This window comes from Rutilus rutilus, assembly GCF_951802725.1.
Source record: "Rutilus rutilus genome assembly, chromosome: 3".
Classification (NCBI taxonomy): Eukaryota; Metazoa; Chordata; class Actinopteri; order Cypriniformes; family Leuciscidae; genus Rutilus; species Rutilus rutilus.
The window spans coordinates 13736309-13757160 of record NC_140211.1 but is presented as its reverse complement, the minus strand read 5'-3'; positions in this window follow the sequence as shown (position 1 = coordinate 13757160).

Sequence of the window (20852 nt, the reverse complement as noted above, 5' to 3'; positions counted from 1 at the left end):
GCTGCACATTGGTGGTGGTTGAGGAGATTCCCCCCTTCTATGTAAAGCGCTTTGAGTACCTAGAAAAGCGCTATATAAATGTAATGAATTATTATTAACCCCTAGTTGCTCCAGAGGCGTGCGACCTCTGACATATATAGCAATTGTAAGTCGCTTTGGATAAAAGCGTCAGCTAAATGTAAATGTAATGCAGCTTCACTGTCACCGAACGTGTCATGATGATGTAAAACTCTGGACGAGTTTTCTTGTGCGCGTCCGTTTTTAGTGCGTCTTGACTGTCGTATAGCATGACATCAATGAAAACTGAGATCTTACAGTGTGACATGGTTTACAGCGAGGATCATGTTCATACAGTCTGACGAGCAACAATCGTAAAGGACGATAATAAATCGCACAGTGTGCACCCAGCTTTAGGTGCATTTCCCTCTGATTTTAAGGATAAGTAATGGGTAGATTATGTTTAGGGGTAGGACTAAATTTTCAGAAAGAAATGTTGTTCATGTAAGACCCAAGCAACCACATACGTACAGTAACAAGCTAACAAGAACAACTCAGAACATTCTATTGTAGCGTTTCATTCCAGAGACTGTGTTGGTCTCATGCATGACTAGTAATGAACTGCTTAATCTAATCAAGAATAGTGCGTTTTAAATGGCAAATGTTAAGACAAACCAGGGAAATCAATTATCAATAAAAGAAACGAACAAAAAAAAATAAAAAAAACCCCTGCTAAAACCTGAGAGAGCTTTTCCAAGGCAAGTCTTGAGATCAGAGGAAAATAAAATAAATCATAAAGGGAAAGCCTGTAGAAGGCTTTGGTTTTTTGAAGTTTTGATCTTTTGATCTTCTAGTATCACTTCTGCTTTTACAATCTATGGATGAAACACTGATCTCTGACCGTCGTCTGACATGACATGATGAATATGCTGATTGTCTGGTGCTGAATCTTCACACTTTCCTCTACAAGAGTAACCTGGCTGACATGGTGATATGGAGCCCATTTTAATGTAAACATCTTATGTACTTGTATGGCGAGCTGCTGCATTTTCAACCTCGGCCTTGACAGAGAAAAAGTCCTTTATTTACTCACTCCAGTTACTATATCAGTAAACACACTTCTGACCTCCCTGAGCAATTGTAATCAGAAAGAACACAGACACTTTTTTTTACTTTTTTTTTTTTACTTTTTCTCATGGTTATATCTACGATTTCTCCACCGCATTATAATCTCGCTCTCAGCCATGAATAATACAAGAGAACGTGTTTTCTCGTTCCATGTCTTATTCTGTACCTCATATACTGGGATTATTCATGCTTGAATCTTTAATGCTGTGATACTTGAATGGAGTGGTGCTTTTGTCTCTATCTGATCAGCTTACATCAAACAAAAGGCTGCAGGATTACGCGCTTCGCATTTCTTAGACGGCTCGGATGAACGTTATTAGCACTCAATTGCAGACATTTGTGATGATAGCAAAGTTAATGTACTTGAACAGCTTTTTCTAAGGATTTATTTGAAGTATTTTTCCCTGTCAAGTAACAGACTTTTACATGTTTATTTTTTTTTTTTGGTGCTTGTTAAGGTAAATGGTCAGACAATTTTCACATGGCAACTCCCATAAACTTACACTAAAGGAATGTCGCAAGACATATTTAGGGACAGAATATTGTAAAATATTCTAGAGACTTTTTCCTGAGCCTGGCAGAAATCATAAACCTGTAGAAAGGCATCTATTAATGTTAACATTCTCAATCAGAAGACAAGAGGAAAATATTATCCGAAGTCCATTTCACACGTTTACAAGCCCTAAAAAAGAAATCACTGGCAGAATAGAATAGAATAGAATAGAATAGAATAGAATAGAATAGAATAGAATAGAATAGAATAGAATAGAATAGAATAGAATAGAATAGAATAGAATAGAATAGAATAGAAGCAATATAGGAATTGCTTGAAAAAAAATATTTAGTCAGCATACTGAATAAATGTATACAAAGAAATGGCAAGTAAACCTGAAATAAATGTGACATTCTGAAGTAGGAAGACTAGGAATAATTTTTAGCAGTGTACACACTATGCAGTTACTATTTAATGTCCATTAATGGAAAAGTGTTTTTAAGAACCAGAAGGTGCAGTTACAATTACAGTCTACCAGCGGGGGCAAGCTAGTCATCGCTAACCAGCCAACCCTTAACCCTTAACCCTAAAGACCAAAGTATACTTCGAAAACAAAGTACTTCGAAAACAAAGTATACTTTGAAAACAAGGTATAATTCAAAAACAAAGTATACTTCAAAGTATACTTTGCGGCCATCTCATGACACCATCACACAAGTGTAGATTATAGATTAAATCACACAAGATTTTTTGCATGAGCATTTTAAAAGGAGGTTGTACTTGACTCAAGTAGCTTTCCAGAAGAAAACGCCTGCTCGAGCTGGATTTTTCTGCAGTAATGGTTCTTCTGGTGGAGAGGGATTTATTTTACTCTCTTCTCACCGTTTAATATCTGATTGGACACCGTGATATATAAGACGTGATTGTTAAGTGCTGTATGTGGGTTTGAGATAACAGCATCCACAGGGGATGAACTGCTCAACCGCATTCATTCAGGTCACCACCTGATGAGGAAAGCACATTAAACATGTCTCATTAGGATCTCTGCTGCTATTTTGTGCCACTTTATGAACTCACCTGTTCAGGGTTTTCAGTGCAGTTTTTGCCAAGATACAGGGGAAAAAATATTTTACTTTAGAACACCATTTAAAAACAGTTTAGTTAAATGATGGGGAATTTGACTGGGAGACCAGAGTAGTTTGATTTAAGGATAATATTTGTGTTACAAGATGCTGATTTAATTTAGCTAAAATATAGATGTAAATCCAATGTAGATAAACACCAATAGTTAATGTTCATTATTCAGTGCTTGAAAAATCATGATTATTCAAGGGCTGATGGATAAGAGCACCTTTTATGACCCATGTTTTTCATCTCCTCCAACAGTTCAAAGGCTGAAATAAAGAATGCATTTCCATAATTTCTAACAACATTGTATTATTAATAATTTTTTTTTTTTTTTTGACAATTGTTTGTTATTAGATGGAAATACTAAATTTTAATGAAAAATATGACAATTTACACGTGCATACTATTATAAAAAAGTGGGGCAATTTAAATTAATACAATAAATGATTTAACTATTAAATAATTAATAATAATAAAAATGTGATTATGCAATTAATCATTACCCCAAACCAGTACACTTTTTAAAAAGTTGGACTGCCAAACATAAAAAGAATCTTAAAAATGTTGCCTTTGCGGAGTGAGATACTGAAGAAAAAATGTAATATATATTTACCCTCCTATTGCACTAAAAACAATATACCTTTTGCATTCCCGGGTCTGTTTGGACCCTGTGGAACACAAGCTTATAAAACAGTCATAATTTAATATTTTTCTACTAAAACCATATTGTATCTGATCAGTAACTTCTCATTATTGAGTTCACCAATAGGTGGCAGGAGGGTGAAATGTGGACTTCTTTTTTCGAACCCTCTTTCCTTTTTCAAATTTAGACTATTTGGTCTATGAACTTTTGCTCTACAAACACATTAAAGGGATTAATTAATTTTTCTCATTTTACTTTAATTTCAGAATTATTGCATGTTTGCATGAACAAACATGCAGTCCCAGTGGGAAAAGAGGCTAAATGTATTTTAAAGTAGTAATTTAAGACAAATATTATAATTTTTAGATGTAAAAAAAAAAATAATAATAATAATTTATATATATATATATATATATGTATATGTATATGTATATATATAATAATTTAATGTGCAAAGCCACAGTTCACTTTGGTTTAAATCTCGTACAAAACATAGTGATGTGTAATTTGACAGTTTTCACACATATCCAAAGTTTCATTTTCTTACTTACTTAAAAAGAAAAAAAAAAGAAAAAGCATACGTACCTCTTCCAGGTCAAAATGGACGCAAATGCATTAGGAGGGTCAAAATGCCATGTTTTATTACATCTATTGCACGTTTTACTCTTCTGTCATCTACTCGGAAGCAAGAACATCTGCATAGTGACTTAACTGACTGTGTTAATACCCATCTTAATAAATGTGATTCAACTGTGTGTATTTATACTGCATTGATATGAAATACATATTTGGCCAAATGAAATAAGAAAATAATAATAATAAAAAAAATCTGCAAGCCCTTAGGAAACAAAAAGGTAAACACAATATTTTGTCTCCTCTGAGGACAGCTGAGAAACTTGGAACAAGATTAAAGATTAATCTTCTCTCTCCCTGCTGAAGCTGCTTTGGCAACAATTCAGAGGTAACTGCACTAAATTTTGAGCTTGTTCTATGGACAGAAGATCCAGAGGAACTCATTTGTAGTCGCTATATATACTGTTGTATGGCATCCGGAGAACTAAAGATCAACCCCCTGCTGCATTATAAAACATATTAGATGAAATGGTGACCACTAAGCATGTTTGACAATAAAATAGACTACACATTAAATGTAACTCTCTTACATGAATTCATACTATGAACAAAACTGTAAACTAAGCTGTTTGCAAAGGCTAGCAAATAACAACAGGAGTCAATTACATGTAAAAGTCTAAAAGTGCAGCATACTTCCTGCACGAACCGAAATAGGTTTGCAACAAATTTGCATAATGCCAGCCTATTGTGTCCATTGGATGCCTGCTAACAACATCTACTTTGACCCGTCCTCATACACTGTGGCTGAGACTGGAAGAGTTTGTTTGTGTTGTCGACATGTCAAGACGACGCTGTTTTTTGAGCTGCCAAAGCAAATCCACTTTGAATGCACTTCCATATTTACTACAGGATAGGGCTGCACGATATTGGAAAAAAATTACATTGCGATGTTTTTTTCCCAACGATATATATTGCGAGCCATCAATCCAGACTAAAGTCAATAATTACCATTCCATGATATTAATAATTTCACTAATAAGCAAGCTTCATTACAAGTGACAAAAAGGTCACTTAATATTTTATTCCAAAATTAGAACATATTTCTGTCAGAATTCGGTGAATGTTCTACGCAATCCAACGTGGCGGCACTCTTAACAGATGTTTGTTTGTTCATTAGGCTATAATTCCTCAAAAAAAAAAAAAAAAAAAAAAAAAAAAATCTCTCTCTCTCTCTCTCTCTCTCTCTGTTTTCAGTGCGGATGCAGTGACGCTTTCATGTAAACGGCACCTAAAAGCTGTCACAAAGAACCAGCAAAAGTAATGATTATGAATATGTAAAATATTGCAATGTCTATTAATAAACAAGTGTTTGTGTCGGCTGCAAAGATGAAGTTGACGATACTGACTCGCGATCTTCGCAGTAGTGAACGCGCCGAAGAGAAATGCACATTTCATACGGATTACATCGTTTTATTTTGTTTTGAATGGTTCTGTTTAAAAGTAGAGATTTCTGTAGATAATAGATATATTTCTATTTTTTTTAGGTGTGTGAGGCGAGTAGGCTACCTTATACGCTGAGTTTCGGTTCATGGATAATAGCTTAAGCTCCAGTTCAGGCGCTGGCGCCTCGTGTCGTGATTATCAATTGTCTGCTATATTTACTTTTTATTTATTAAATCCAGGAAATTGGATAATGAAACACTGATTAAAATTAAGATACAATTAATACAAAACGAAATTCGCTTTAAAAAAAGGCTTTGTGCTTTCTGTTTGAGGTCTCTGTGAAAGTTTTAAAGCAGTCTTTTAAGTGTCGCTTTCAGAGCGGTCGCATCCGTTACGGAGAACTGTCACGTAACATTGTTTTTTCCTCATAAATGCGAACACGAAAAATAAAAGACAAAAGGACTTTTTAAAAAAAGACAACCACAACTTTAACACTCCAGGCAAAGTACCTCTTTTTGGTCAACATCCTCCTTTTTGTAGACGAAATAGTCCCAAATAGCTGATTTTGACTTTCTTTTTGGTACGAAATCATCATTCTCTTAATACACCATGGGTGCTACTACCCTTCACATCGCATGTTCCGGCGATGTGACTATCGCTCATGCGCACATCGCGATGTCGATGTTAAAGGGATAGTTCACTTTGAAATTAATTTTTGATATGTTTTAGCTTACCTCAAGGGCATCCAAGATGTAGGTGTCTTTGTTTACGCAGTAGTTTCAATTTTGATATTTTTAGGTCAAACCGTTCTTGTCTGTCAGTCATATAATGCAGGTCGATGGTCACTGTCTCAAAACACAAGCACAGAGTCCAAATTAAACAATTCCCCATCGTAAGTACACATTGATGGCCTAAGACACGAAACGAGCGGTTTGTGTGAGAAAACGAACAGTATTTATATCGGTTTTACCTCTTGTACACAGCACACGTCCAAATGATCTGACGGCGCGGGCGGGTATAGATATATAAATAGATGTCGCCTTGGCCACTGCAGTTCATTGGAACGAAACATTTTCTCACACAAACCGCTCGTTTCGTGTCTTAGGCCATCAATGTGTACTTACGATGGGGAATTGTTTAATTTGGACGATGGGGAATTGTTTTAATTTGGACTCTGTGCTTGTGTTTTGAGACAGTGACCATAGACCTGCATTATATGACTGACAGACAAGAACGGTTTGACCTAAAAATATCAAAATTGAAACTACAGCGGAAACAAAGACACCTACATCTTGGATGCCCTTGAGGTAAGCTAAAACATACCAAAATTTTATTTCAAAGTGAACTATCCCTTTAAAACAGAATATCGTTCAGCCCTACTACAGGAGGAGTAGGCCTACTCGGACTCAAATTGAAATGGTAAAACTGACACCATCATTCGTATCAAGTGCTGAGGAAGATTCGGACCCGAAATACGGTTATGGGCATTTCCAATGTTTCCAACATGCACTGTAAGCAGTAGACCAATCACAACAGACTGGGCCGTCTGACCAATCAGAGCAGAGTAGGCTCTCGGAAAGAACGGGTTTAGAGAGACTGAATCCTTGATTGAAGCTTTTCAGACACAGTGAGAAAAGAGGTGGTGTGCAATGTATATTATGAGAAAATTTAAGTGACCTTGACCTTGGATGTGTGTAAACCTATTGTAGGAGTAGGGATGTCACGATACCAAAATTCCAGTAGTCGGTACCGATACCATTAAAATTGTATGGTTCTCAGTACCACAGCAAAATCAGTTGGAACTATTTTTCCAAGTTAAACCGAACCTTTATTTTGACGGGTTGCCGTGAAGACCTTTGAGTTTCTGTGTGTGTGTGATATGACGATAGTTTTTTCTCAAATTAAACGGTAAAATGCTCATGAAGTGACTCTCAGAGTGGCTCTGGAGATGAATTTCATCATGTCATCACATTGTGAGGCAGCAGAGACTAAAAACAGCGCGAGCGTCACTCATGCTTCACTGTGCGTCTGCGCCATTCATTCACACAGAGACAAGCAGAACATGCAGGGTTAATATTTAAGGGTTAATATTTAAATAGTCTTTTTGCAGTTTAATATACACAGACACTAGATATAGAGATAGATATATATATATATATATATATATATATATATATATATATATATATATATATATATATATATATATATATATATATATATATATATATATATATATATATATATAAAAAATATGCTACAGACAGTGCTCCAAGTAAAAAAGTTAGTCTGAAGCCCCGCGCTTAGATAAAAACACAGAAGCGACTTAAAACAGCTGCCTATTAGTGGGTACCGAATATACCCGGTACTACAGAAATGCTGGTATCGTCACATTTTCAGTACCGACTTGGTACCGAAGTACCGGTACTTTGACAACACTATGTAGGAGACCTCCAAAAAAAACTGTTCGCCAGCTCAGGCTTTAGATCCTGTGCCGATTCTGTTCAATGGCCAGAGAGAAGCGAGAGATGAAAAGACTCAAACACGAAGAGGCAGTCAAATATTTATGAAAGCACACATTCTTCTCACAGACGAGAGAGAGCGCGAGTGTGAGGTGCTGTCAAGGTGTTTGATCGATGTAATGGAGTCCGTTTAAGAAGCAGTGTGTGCGTGGCTGATTCCCTGGAGCAGAGAGAGCGAGTTTGATATGATAATGCACCTCGTGCCAGTTCTGTGCGCCATATGCCCATCCTTTCATTGGGGAGATCGGTGCAGATGGTCGGGCTCACTGCTAATAAGGGGAATAGAGCAGGATGGGAAAAGAGGAGAAGGGATGCCTGGTGCAACACTAATGACAAGCCCACTGACAACACCTTCAGTCTAGAATAGCAGGGTCAACTTGTCCAGGCTTCTTCCAAAAAAAAAAAAAAAAAAAGAAGAAAAAAGATATTGGTCTTGTTGACTACAGGCTGAATTCCTCCTTGATTCTTGAATCTTCAACATGAGTGTGCAACTGCAGTGCTATGAGCAAACTGTTCAAAGGGAGTACATATTGAAGATACACTGTAAAAAAAATGACTAATTTTTACTTTAATAGACTGTAATAGACCCTAACCCTTTTTTTAACCAGTAATTGGTTAACAGCAAGTTTGTTTACTATACATGGGGAAACTGTAGAGATCTAACCTTATATTTAATGTAATTTTACAGTAAAAGTGTTACATTTTCCATTTTTGGAAGTAAAAAAATAACATTTTATCTTGTAATTTACAATGAAAAGCCATAAACTGACATTCCCAGAGTGACAGCTTACATTTGATGGTTTTTCATCTGAATAATTATGTCCGTTTTTGTTATTAGTTATGTACATTAGCGTTTAATGTTAATTTAAAGTGGTCATGAAATGGAGGTTCACTTAATGTATACGTGAAAAAAAAAATTATATTCAACCTTCATTCTGACCCCTCCTTTAAGGCTCGTCAGTAAGCAGCCACTGTAATGACTGGCTAATATCTTTGCGTATAAACTACATCAATGTCCACTTGCTATTGCACGTGAGTGTTTTGAATACATTATCCATTAACTGACAAAGCATTATGAAATCATTTGTTTGCCGTGTGTGATGCAGCTGCTGTCAGATCCAATACTTCATCATTCAAGAAAAGTTTCTTTGTGAACTCTCCAATTACACTGTGCCTCGTTTACAAAACAAAATGCTCCGAACAAACATATAATCATCTGACCCAATCCAGGACGCCATTCAAATAAAATCCACTTGTTTCCGACTCTGGAATTCTTCTTAAGTCTGAAGAACGCATCAAAGCGAATGTTTTTTACTAAGCGAATCATTTCTCCTGTTGTCGACAGACTCAAGTGCGTAGAGTATTTCAGAAACTGAACGCGCATCTGTGTACTGTATCCAGTGTAGACAGCGTCAGTGGTTATAATGGGTTCTTTTTGCTTTTGACACGACGCTCACATCCAGTTTAGGCAAATGTTCGCCGTTAAGTAACTGAATGCCAGTGGGCAAGAATGCCAGTAACCTAACTATTCGTCAATGTCTTGCTTTGGAGGCAGTTATATGCAAATGTATTTAACTGTGTGACGTCACAGATCCCGCAACATCAAAATGAGACTCTTTTTGGAGCTTGATGAAATAAATGCTTTGCTTATAATGGAGGATGACGATTTAAGCTATGAAACTTGCAGGATGTTTTAATGGTACAAAAACCTCTTGTATGTCAATAAATCAAGGCAAATTTGATTTGAATTATTATTGCATTATTTTTTTAGTGTCGTGTGTTACCACGATGATGTTTTTTTATTTGTGTGTATGACACTGACTGTGCACCTTTATTTATTAGCATTTACTTCAACTTGTGGAAAAGCTACTCGAGCCGTGAATGACTGCTTGGCTTGTTTTCAAACTAAAGAAAGGATAGAAGGAAGGTCTACACGGCACTACATCCATTTGAAACTGACCGGCGACTGCATCAATAAACAATAAGTCATTTCTTTATGCGATAAAGAGATTCAGTATACAATTCCTTTATGAGCAGTGAGGTCAGAACACAGGAAATTACTGATGGACAGTTTAAAGCCTTAGGGCCTGTCCCTTTCATCTCAGTCTCTGCTGATATCCCCATGCTTGTTTTCTCACTGTCAGTGGCCATCTGCTGTGCCAAAGTGTAAGCAGTGTTAAGTTATGGCAGTGTGGCAGAGCTGTGGGGAACCGTGGGTAAAGATTCTTTCTCTCGGACTGGCGTACAGTACATGTCAACAACACAATGTGCTGGCTTTAATACCAGGATAATATCTGTGTGAAGAGCAAGAGACTATTCACTCAAAAATGCAATGATTGAATTAAGAAACGCATCTCTAAACTGTTCTAATTGGCAAACAATTAGTAAAATATTAAAGGTGTACTGATCCAATACTCCACAAAAAAAGGGTCAAGTCTGATATACAATAGTAATCAATCATCACAAGATGAATGTCTGAGAGTGAAGTGGATACAGAAGATAAGATACAAATATACCTTCTCCTCTGAAACAGTGGTTGTTAAGGCATGCATCACTGTGACTATTGCTCATGGCTCAAGTATTAAACTTTGGCTTATAACTCATTCCGTTCATTCTAGTCTTGAATGATGCCTCAAATCAATGAGCTTACAGAGGAGAGGTGTGCGATTACTTCTCTATCTGACTTCTGAGGCTGATAAAACAATCCCAAACACTGATGGCAGGTTCAGACTCCGAACCCCTTGAGGTCCCAGCCATATCTAGACATGTCAGAAAAAGTGGATATAGACAAACAGATACAGAATCTCTTTACAGCGTTTCAGTGTTTAGAATTCTCCAGTCATGTAACAACATGCAGATAATGTGCTTACAGAATCATAATGCCTCAAGAGCGCACTAGTGGACTTATTTTGTATCTTTTGAAAATACAAACCCTGCTATCATTTGAATTCAAAATAATATAATTTCAATTTCAGATAAAGAGACAATGGTCATGCGATGCAATTGTTTTGTATTACAATTTTTCTGAAATGTGATGTTTAAATATGCAAATGATCATCTTATTAAATATTCTAATTTTGAAAATAAATTTACGTACAGAACAGAACATTGGATAAACCCAGGTTCATAATTCTTGTTTGATGAAGTCAAAAGATTTTTGGATATCTATTTGTATCACTTCATAAATCAGAAAATACAGACACAAAGAGATAAAGTGTAATACATTCAACATTTGAAGTCTGAAAGCTCAATTCATAGTGTGCTCACACGCAAACTTAAGTTTTATGGGAGCAGAGTTTATTTTTATTTTTTATACATATTGATTGAAACAAAATAGCCCAAAATCTCAAAAGCAAAGGTTTTGCATGCACTTTGAAATAGTTATTTCAGAAAACTGCTAGTCAATTTCAAAGAAACAACACAATTAAATGCTAAATGTTCAAGTAGAAAGACTTAAATAGTATTTTCTTGTAAAATTGCAATCTTTTTTACAGTGTGAAGTGTCTTGCCTTAATTTTCTCTGACACTGTATTTACACTGAGAGCTATCTAACACCCATTAACTTCAAAGCAATGCCTTAAACTCAAATGTTAGTAGAACACATACGTTGCATTGCCATAAATAGCGCACCCCTCACCTGAGTTGGGGAAAGTTACTTGTAAAAGTAATGCGTTTAAAAATTGTGTTACTCTGTAAAAAGAAATTAATTCCGTTACTTGGTTACTTTTTATGGAAAGTAATGGGTTGTTATTTTTGCATTACTTTTTCTTACCTCGGCTGGGCTTGCCTGTTTGTTTGTTTTTTAATAACACAAATGTAAATGGACAGGCCCTTTCACACCAAAAGCGAAATGAATAAGCCTCAGGCTGAAGGAAATGCACATTCACGCTGTACATTAGAAGAAAAACCTTTCAGCTGTGCTGACATTCTGGATCACAGAAGAATAGGATACAGGAGAACTAAGTTCAACACTTATTTCAGCAATAAAAAATAAAAAAAGTAACTAAAATGATGTTTAATAAAGTCATTTTTGCTTAGTATGGTTGAATTGGATCATCAAAAGTCAGCAACAAAGACATTGGTTTATAAAGTGAGATTAAACAAGTTGTATCTAACATATTTAATTATTGCGGGTTTGCATTTCATTTTCATTCATTTAGAGCAATACTGAATCTGTTTTTTTTGTAAGTGAGATGAGTGCTCACATTTAGTCTAGAACTACAATAACCATCATGTTCACACACACGCACACACACACTCTGCACTTCCTCGAGACTTATATCAGCATGGGGACAGGAGAGCTGTCAGTCAATATTAACGGGAAAACAAAGTATCTTGCATTACTTATTTGAAAAATTCAATCAGATATTTTGTTGTAAATTTAAAAGAAATGCATTACTAGTTACTTCAAAAAAGTAATCTGACTACGTAACTCACATTACTTGTAATGTATTATCCCCAACATCAGCAACAAAGGCTAAGTCCTGACAATATAAATTCACCATTTTTATTTCATTTTAAACCGGAATTGCACGGTGCAGGGCAGGGCAGAATCAATTTGATCATGCAAAGATGTTATTAAGCTCTCCACAAACACTCTTGTGTTAGCGCTCTGTTTGGAAATGCAGCCAACAGCAACTGGCACCGCAGGGTTCTAATGCGCACAAGTCAGATATCAAATGTATGAGCTGAAAACCTTGGTGTAATGCTTCCAGCTACAGATTCTACAATAAAACTGCATTTTTAGTTTCTGAATAGAGCAAAAACCAACCAGCATCCCTGTGGTGCAGAATGGTACGTGTAGAAGCACTACACCTCTATTGTGTGCAATCCGATGTAAGAAAAGTGATAACTTTGCCTTATTTTTCGACAATGATTTTCATCATTTTTAAAAATGTATAGATACTGTAGGCTACTTCTCCTTACAATCCTAGAGATACTCAATGCACCAAACCGAACCAAAGTCTCTTATGCTTTCCAAAGCTGCATTTATTTAATCATAAATAAATTAAAACAGTAATATTTTAAAATAGTATTACAATTTTAAATAGCCATCTTCTGTTTTAATACATTTTAATTCCTATAAATAATAATTTTTTATTTGCCAGCTTTGATGGCAAAGCTGAATTTTCAGCATCATTACTCTAGTCTTCAGTGTCACATGAATCATGATCCTGCAGAAATAATTCTAATATGATGATTTGCTGTTCAAGAAACATTTCTGATTATTATCAATGCTGAAAACCAAAATGCTGACTATTTTTGTAGATTTCCTTATAACAAATGTAAAAGTCAATCTACTGTCACATTTGATCAATTTAAATGCATCCATGTTGAATAAAAGTTTGAAATGTATACAAAAATGAATATTTAAAATAATTTAAAATCACAATTGGCTAAATCACAATTTAACATATGAAAACATACAATGTGTACAATTTTATTTTACACCTTGTGACAATTTTAATCATTATTCCATCTGCTGTTTTGTTTTTTTTTTTGGAGGGGGGGGGGGGGGTAAATACAAATTCTTTCTTTTGCATTTTCCTTTCGAGGAAAGAGAGATGTTTAATCTCACTAATTGCATTATATACAAATGCAAAGCTCATCAAAAGGTTTTGTGGTTTATATAATGTTTTGTTTAAAAAAAAAATTAATATTACATTAACATGGTCCAATACCAGTTTTTAACATGGATAAGAAATGTGAAAGAATAAGACACTTATATTTGCATTTATTTTATAGGAACAAAATACAAACAGTCAACATTACACTGTCATAATATGCCAGAACTCACTCTGTGATTTGAGACGAGGCCTAACCCTTGACCTCAGATTTGTGCAAGGAGCCTAATGTCTTATAGTGAGCCAAAAAGAAGCCAATGAATACCAAGTCAGAAACGCAATATGAAACTATAACATAGTGATGTAGTACTCGAGTCCGGTCTCGAGACCGATTTCTGCTTTCTCGGACTCGACTCGGACTTGTTCCTTCAAAGACTCGGTCTTGACTCGGACTCGACCCTTCAAAGACTCGGTCTTGACTCGGACTCGGCATAGGCGGTCTCGTCCCCATCACTAGTCCACTAGAATACATACCACTAGAAATTTTTAATTTGCTCTGCATGTCCTAACTATGATTAAAAAAGTCAGGGTGGGCTTAACATGATGACAGAGCAGCACTGTTGAAGCAGTTTAGAAAAATAGGCAGAAGATGATGCATGTGGTAGGGATTTTTTTAATGATAGTAAAAGCAGTCCATATTAAGACGTTAAGACTGCTCCTCTAAACAATTCCCAATCTAGCTTAGTCTGTAGGCCTAACTGTTGATTATTAAAGGGATACTCCACTTTTTTCGGAAATATGCTCATTTTACATCTCCCCCAGAGTTAAACAGTTGAGTTTTACCGTTTTAGAATCCATTCAGCCGAACTCCGGGTCTGACGGTACCACTTTTAGCATAGCTTAGCACAGATCATTGATTCTGATGAGTCCAGTAGCATTTCTTTCAAAATGACCAAAGAGTTTCAATATTTTTCCTATTTAAAACTTGACTCTTCTGTAGTTAAACCGTGTACTAAGATCGACGGAAAATGAAAAGTTGCGATTTTCTAAGCCTATATGACTAGGAACTACTCTCATTCCGGCGTAATAATCGAGGAACTGTGCGGCTGTTCCATGAGTGCAGCAGGCGTAATGATATGACGCAGCGCCTGAAAATAGGTCTAATAGGTTAGACAAACTTAGTCCCGGTCACGTTGGAAGAAGTTACCGGGCTGGGGACTATTTTCAGGCGCTGCGTCATATCATTACGCCTGCTGCACTCATGGTACAGCCACACAGTTCCTTGATTATTACGCTGGAATGAGAGTAGTTCCTATCCATATAGGCTTAGAAAATCGCAACTTTTCATTTTCCGTCGATCTTAGTACACGGTTTAACTACAGAAGAGTCAAGTTTTAAATAGGAAAAATATTGAAACTCTTTGGTCATTTTGAAAGAAATGCTACTGGACTCATCAGAATCAATGATCTGTGCTAAGCTATGCTAAAAGTGGTACCGTCAGACCCGGAGTTCGGCTGAATGGATTCTAAAACGGTAAAACTCAACTGTTTAACTCTGGGGGAGTTGTAAAATGAGCTTATTTCCGAAAAAAGTGGAGTATCCCTTTAACTGGGGTGATATTAAATCATGAATATGAAAACTGACATGTTTTTATGGTCTTGGTCTCGACTCCTAAAGACTCGGTCTCGACTCGGACTTGCTTCCTCAAAGACTCGGTCTTGACTCGGACTTGACTGAATTTGAAAACCAACGGACTCGGTCTCGACTCGGACTCGACCCTTCAAAGACTCGGTCTTGACTCAGACTCGGCCTAGGCGGTCTCGTCCCTATCACTACTATAACACTTCATGAGCTTTATCGGTTTCCTACTACTTAAGGGGTTTTCAGATGGTAAGTCTGTTTAAAATTCAGTCTTTTTATGTTTATTTAGTTATGAGATCCAGTGGAAGTGATATTCAAACATTCATGCTTGTACAGATGTGAAATAATTGCTTATATACTTACATAGTCGTAAAATGGCTACAAGCAGACCATACGCACATGAAAGCATTTTCATTTTATCCATGAATGTTATTTTTGACACTATATATGAACCTCTGCTGGGTGTGTTGAATGAAACTATTGGGTCATTAGCTCTATATCATTAGAGAGCTTCTGGGAAAATTGTTTGCTTCTCAATAACTACAGTACCTTAGTGTATCACCACATGTACAACACATAAATGCTCTAAATGCGTAAACAATAATCCATTTTTATCATTGGTTTCTTGATGATACATCCTATGCCTCATTAATGGCGTTCATTAGCTTGAAATTGTCACACTAGCCGTGATTCAAATGCTTCAAAGAGCAGCTGAAGTCAAGAGCACCTCGTGGCATTAGAAAAACGCAAAAATATGACAGATGTCAGAGAAGTTGCCTGGGCAACAGGGATTTTTGTTCCATGATTGATTCCCCGCAGTCACTAGCTAGACATTACAAATGAGTCAGAGAAATGAGTCCCCTGGAATTATTAATGCTGACCAATCTATTGACTGCGGCTCAGCTGAGAAGAATGAAGATGAGGAACTGTCAAAACAGCCTATCCGTGTGAAAGGCTCTGCTCCATCTTGAGGCGGCCACATGGTGCATTTTATTCTGGGAAATCCACGGATAAATAATGTTAGACAAGATTTCAGGTTAAACTTCTTATTTATTTTATTTTTATCTAATCCAAAATAAAAGATCATATTCAGACAGTGTTTTAGTATTAATTATATACTATTATATTATTTATTAATATATTAAATTAGCTTTTATTTTATATTTTCAGTTTTTTATTTTTTATATTTCTTTAGTTTTAGTAATTTAACCCCTTCCCAGTCACCCCCAATTTTGGCAAGTGCTGCATACATGAAATGCCCAAAATAAAAAGGTTACTGCTCATAAGTAATTCTGAATAGAAACATAACACACATACATTTAGAAAGCCAACACTTGAGAGTTTATAGTTCAAGACTCAAAATTAACCAGACTGTTATTAATATTGAGATATATAAGCTCAAACATATTTTGAACTAAAATAATCTGGGATCACCAGTGATCCCTGACTGGTAAGGGGTTTTAAGTACTTGAACTTATTTTATTTTTAATCTTTTATTTATTTATTTTTTAAATATGCTTAAAAATATGCTTAAATTATGTTTATTTTATTCAAGCCTTATCTCAATTAACAAAATATTCCGCCTCTCACACTGTTCTCAAGTCAAAGCAAAATGGAGCTTTTCTTACAGGGGATCATTTCACCAAGCGACGCAAGGCAATTCAGCTCCTAACAAATATCGACGTACAATACATCTTAGCTCCATAATAGAAATAACTTGAATTTACTGATATAATGGGAAGAAAAGTGAAGGCTTTCTGTTGCCGGTGGGAAGCAGAGAAATTGAGTTTGGTAGTAATGAGCGAGTTAGTAAATGAGTCATTTCACTGGCGGTGGAGGAAATGATTTCATAGAGCTAGAAAGTGGATTGACTGAAATAGTATCTAAACCCACTCAATATACAACACGCTGCAGCTCTATTGAGAGTTTCACTCTACACTGTTTAAATAGCTTATAAAAGTAATTGCTTAACTAAACCCATTTAATTATAATATTCTGCAAAGGTTTTGACAGGGTTTTTGTTTCTTGTGGGAATAGATATCTTTTGATTAGAAATGGCAAGTGGATTTGAGGCAAAACATGCTGTTCTAGTAGTTATCAGAAAATAAAAATCAATGATCAACTAAGGACAAAAAATTACTACAATAAATATTACAATTGCAATACAAACTAGTATTTACAAATTTACAAATAATAATAATAATAAGTTAATTTACAGAACAACAGTAAAATTACAATGGATATTTATGTCAGTCTTATTTCCTTTGCTTTCAAACGTTAAAATCATGAGCTCTAATTTTGGTGGGAAACTCAAGGGAGACCAAAGTGTCCCAAACGCACACCACTAGAAGAGATGGAGTAATGCTGCCTTCACGTGCTATCAGAAATGTCCTACTTCCCACATCTGTAGTCGCGATTACAAGCTTGTCACGTTCAAATGCTTTGTTTGTTGAAAAAGAACAGCAATCACGGAGGACACCAGGTTTATTCTTGCCTATTTATTTGGAAAAATCATACTGAAGCCAAAATTATATTTAGCGTCCCATTCATAGACAACCATATAAACATTAATGACTAGATAGTCACCTTGCTGCCAATTCTGGAATTTCAGTCAAATACATGTCCAGTTTTTACTAGGAAACTTATACTTTACGATAATTCCGGTAGCATGTGAAGGCAGCATAGTGTGGAGCCACATTTACTAGACATAGACACTGAAAACAAAAACGGATCATGCGCTACTTATGTGTAAAAGAACCCAGTGATGCGCTTCACTCTGAAACATGCAGCGTGTCAGAATAAATATTCATAATTAAATCTCTTTTAGAGCCACTCAGTGTCATTTCACTCTCTAGCAATGGCAAGGAAACACATGGCAACACCTTGGCAACCACCTGCTACATCACCCAAGCGCTGTGGTGGGAGAAAGGCATCTTCACAAGACTCAAAATGAAAAAAGCACTCAACCCTTACCCCACAACTGAATCATCACATTTATCCTGTAGGCTAAAATAAGCAATGTACATTGCTGTTGAACTTTGAGCGTGATCCTACACTCAGGCTTTGAAGAGTGGAGTTTGGAGAGGTGTTTGTCTTTGACTTTTAATGACAGTGATTAGGCACACAAGTCAATGACGGAAATTCTGAGAAACACTTAGACCCTTACCACCCACTGCGATGAACTCAATTAAGTCTGAACCAACCCGTTTCAGTTTATGCAAATAGGACCTGGAAAGTTTTAATAAATGCAGGTTCGTCATGCGAGCTCCATTGCCCCAAGGACACTTGTTCCAAAGGCCACACTTGAGTGAAAAGTTAGAGAACGACACTGCTTGAGGAGAAGGAGAATGGATCTGCAATTCATTCAAGTAGACCCCACGGTCTCATATTAAGAAAATGAATTTATACTCATTATAGACTAAATTGTATTAAAATACACTGGACGAAATAACAAATCTATTTATAGTATTACAAATAAAACACACTCTGTAGAAACCAGGGCATGTATATGACATTAAATGTGAACATTTTGATATAAATAAGTTATGGAAAAATAATACATTCCTGTCCTCAAAGCTGAAGTGTGTATTTTTTCCCACTTGTTAAAAAGTTATTTATATATATATATATATATATATATATATATATATATATATATATATATATATATATATATATATATATATATATATATATATATATATATATATATATATATATATATATATATATAATTTATTAGGGCTGTACGATATTGGAAAAAAAACGTACATTGCGATATTTTGTTTTTATTGCTTTTATTATATAAAAACAATTTCAACAGATGATTTGAATAGCTCTATTTGAAAATAATGAATCATTCTAGAATGATTAATGCTTTGCATTTCCAGTTAATGCTGGTGCGTACTGTGTACTTCACCTTTAAAATCTCCAAGAAAACAGTAGCATTTAATTTTTTTTTAAAAAAGCATTGAGTGACATCAGAATGCTTTTAGGCCAGTGCTTCTTTTATCAAATTATGATATTGTCAGTGTATTGATATTGATCAATATTGTTTCCCCACATCTCACTTAAAGGGTCTATTGGGAAAATGTAAAAGTCAAAGCCTTTCACATCCTCAAATGCAATTATAGATCTGTATTATTTTATGCGTTACTGGTACAGTGCTGATGACTGATAAACTAGAAATGATCTCCATCAGTGATGTAACATTCAAACAAGTTCACTTCTAAAAGCAAAGATTCTCTCTCCGCTATTGATAATAATTTGATATAATTTTTCCATCAATATAACGGTTTCCTTAACCAATTTGGACCTTTTTGCCTTTCAGACAAAAAAAAAAAAAAAAAAATCTAGTTTAAGTAACTGCGATTTTTTTTTTTATCCCACAATTCTGACCTCTTCTTGCAATTGCAAGTTTACATCTCGCATCTTCTGACTTCAGAATTGCAAGAAAAACAGTCCGAATTGTCAGATTATAGAAAGTTGCGATTAATTAAAAAAATTAAAAAAAAATACTCCATGGCAGAAACAAGCTTCCATGTTTCACACAAAAATATCACATTACGGTTGCAAACACTTTTCACATCGACTTGAGCTCCAAGCCCCATTAACAACAGCACATTCTTAACAATAAAGTAGTAGTGGTAACTATTATACACCAACCTATTTTTCACATTTTCTAAGAACCCAGAGCCCAGAAGCCTCAAACAGAATCAAAGCAATCTAGCCAAAAAAAATTATACATACATACACACATACATACTCACACACACACACACACACACACACACACACACACACACACATGACTGACCCAGTTGTGAAAATACAGCCTGTTGCCTTTAACCTAACTCTTAGCGGTTTGTAGCAAAAATCTCTTAGACTAAAAATCACTCATTCAATAAATCTTGATGACATCCAGTGATCCCTGAATGCATGCACTCACTCTCTCCTCATGCAATATAGTCTACTTAGACTGTTTGTTACCTTAGCAACAGGTTTCACAGCATTGCAAGCAACAGTTGGAACCCTGCATCACAGCCAGAGCTAATGGCTGTGGGAAACACACACACACACACCGGACACAGGATGTGGAGGAGCATTACACACAGTCTGACAATGGACTTTGTCATCAATGCCTTAATGAGGTGAATGTGCATGCTAATTGCACATTAAGCATTTCAAATGCCTAAAAGCATTCAAAAACATATTCAATACAAGAACATTTTGTTTTGAAAAAAATTATAATTCAAATTCATTCATTATCTAGTCAGACTCAGTTAAAAGAAATGAATCAGGGACTAAATATTTAAAGCTGGAAAAGATTTGACAAACAGTACAAGTGTAAACATAACAATAATAACACAATAAAAATAACTCTGTAAACAGTACAACAAAAAGAGACAAAAACTAACGTACAGTGGCCACTCGCACTGGCGGCATATGTGTCTCAACCGTTCCCCGCTGACCGACGCGCGCCATTTCTCTCGATTATGCAATGACCTTACATGACACAATGTCATGCAATATGACCGTTTTTAGAGCACAGAATAACGTTGACACTGACAGTGGTATAAATTAAGTTTAACAGTTATAAAAGGACACTAAGCTATTCATTGTGGAAGGGGCATGATGAAGTAAAAACTTACCTAGGGGGAAAAAAACGTTTGCCGATTTATGGAGAGATTTTCCCACGGTCAAAGAGAACGCGAATACGC